Consider the following 2,712-nt stretch of genomic DNA (forward strand, 5'->3'; position numbering starts at 1 on the left):
CTGGGAACGTGGGGAAAACAATTTCTGAGAGGCCGGTCTGTCACCCACAGACAGATAAGAGTGTAAAGAGACACCATTGCTTGGAACAAGCCTCCCAAGACATCTCATCTCTTGAACCCAGACCTTCTGAGAATTTGTTAATGGTCCTATGAAACATTTTGAGGCAGAAGAACACTTTATTTATCATTGCTTTTGTGATTATCCCAGACAGGCAGTTTCAGCTCTTTCCCACTGTACATCCTGGAACACCTTCTGCTGGAGCACAGGCTGTGTCTGGTGGATTTAACCCTGCTGACCACAGACTCGCCTTTGTTAGTTCACATGCACAGATCCCTTAGAAGTAGCTCAAAAGCTTTTGTATCCACTTTTGTTCCTGTATGATCTGACCATTTCTGAGAAGCTGGCAGACAAGCGTGAGCTGCCCACGGGCTGGGGAAAGGAGAGGTTTCATAGCCAGGAGCTTGCACTGCTCTTTGAAAGGAGGCTCTTCCCCCCAGTGCTGGCTGCAGTGCTCACTTCCATCTGGCCAGGGCTTGTTAGGAGAGTCCTCGGAATGGTCCCTGCCAGCTGTTGATGCATTTTGGAGCTGATGTTATGCTTAAAAAAATCAGTGATGGGTGTTCCTACCACCTCATTCAGTCAACTCTAGTTAATGCAGAGCCAGACTTTCTCCATTTCATCCCTGTTGGCGCTGACTCCTCACCCAACACGCTGAATGACAGCAGAAGTTACACCACAGCCAGTGTCGCTCATGCTACAGAAATAAGCCCAACCACCCACACTCTGAGAGGCTTTTTAACATAACGAGGGCCATTTGTGGCCTCATTTCTCTGTACGTCTTTTCCAGTTCTGCCCCTATTGTACGTATGGAATTCAGGAATCCATGTTGGATTAATCTAAAAGCTGTACAATGCTCTTTTTTGTGATTCTTTACTCTTCATCTCCCTGAGTGCAGACAGTTCCTACTCATGTTTTGTGTCCATATCTCTTTTTCTATCACTCTGTTTTGTCCCGGGGATTATAGATTGTGCACACCAACACCCACTGGGACTGACAGGATTCTCGATTCTCCAGAGTCCCTTCTGGCTATCCCAGCACAAAAGAGGAGTCTCAGAAAAGACATTGCCAGGTATTTATAGAACTACTTTCTCCTCACAAAACAGCTCCAGCTCCTGGGGATCTGTGTTGGGAGCACAAGGTGTGTTGGAGCCACTTACACGCAGGTACCATCATTATCAGCTGCCTTAGAACAGACCAAAAGCTGGGCTGCTTTTAAAGATCTGCATAAATATATAATCCATTTTAATTCCAGAATTATAATGGAGCTGATGCCAGGCATTAGAGGGAAGAATGTGTTTCTGGCAGGACTCCAGGTATTTCTGTTCTTTCTTTTTCTGCCTGTTGGCTGGAGCAGAGGCTGGGACAGGACTCCTGCCTCCTGCTTCCACCGCAGACGCTCTGTGGCCAGCACAGGGAGGCTGGCCAGAGGTTACTTACTGTTATTTTGAGAAAGTGCTTTGAAGTCCTGGAGTGAACAGTGCCAAACTGGAGCAAAAGGCAAAGTGGAAGTCATTGCACTTCCCATGGGAGGCCATGAGAAAATGGCACTGCAGCAGATGAGTGTGACCATACGTGTGCACCTTCAGTCTCACCTCTGAGTCCTGATTGCTGCTGACCCGGCTGTGCTGACGACAGGAGGGCCTGGGTTACGTTACTTTGGAGAACAGAAACCAGAAACTATCGCTCGTTTAGGGATTTGCAAGATGTGTGAGAAGGCACAAATCAATCCCACACAACAGACTCAGAGGAATTTAGAGTGGAAGGTACTGAAGGGAATCTCTGTTTTCCAGGAAGGAGGCACTAGATCACAAATATGGTACCTGGAGATGAGAAAGCAGGGACCTGTGATGCAGGGCTGTGGGAAACCGAATACAGCCAGGACAGGTAAGGCTGAGAGCATGAGCAGTCTGTTCTTTTCCTTCCCTGAGGGACAGGTAAAGTCCAAGGAGCTTTACAACTGAAAGAAGGCAAAGACCCATAAAACCCACGGAGAAGTGTTTGGGAAGAACAGTGGGCCTGGAGGTCAGGAGTGCAGCATTCCCGAGATAAGGAGAAGCCACTGTGTTAGAGGTGATGCCACCTCTGGCCTCCAGGAAGGCTTTGAGTTTGAGGAATGATTTCAGACTCCTGCTTCACAGGTCAGAGAGAAAACTGGCTCCAGTGTGTGTAACAATACCTGAACACCCCACCCTCCCCCCAGCTCGGCGCGGCCGCCCTGGCTGCTCCGCGAAGGGAAGAGGTGCAGGGGTGTCAGAGGGCTGTGTGCTCTCTTTCACACTGCCAAGTGCTCTGTCAGAAATCTGAAGGAGACAAACCAGGCTATTGCACATGCTGCCTTTGTACCCCAAACTGCTCTTTGCTGCTGTAAGCTGGCTCTCTTCATTAAATGTATTTACTTAGCAGCAGATCTGTTCTTACATATGAATAATTGACGAGGAAAATGTCACTTACTGCACTGGTGCCGCACGATTCTGGCTGCTGAGTTTCCAGCACTACAAAGCCTGGAACAGGAAACTCTAAGACCAATTTCTCCTTTTACAGAGTTTAATTTTGGATATGTTTCTTATCTTGGTGCGGCACCAAGCTGTTGAAAGTGACAAAACCAGATGTCATAAAATGCAGGGAAAATGCAGCTGGACTGAACCTCAAGTA

Source organism: Corvus kubaryi, unplaced genomic scaffold (assembly GCF_017639235.1).
Source record: "Corvus kubaryi isolate FWS band 111438036 unplaced genomic scaffold, C.kubaryi_AGA036_p1.0 78, whole genome shotgun sequence".
In the NCBI taxonomy this organism is placed as follows: domain Eukaryota; kingdom Metazoa; phylum Chordata; class Aves; order Passeriformes; family Corvidae; genus Corvus; species Corvus kubaryi.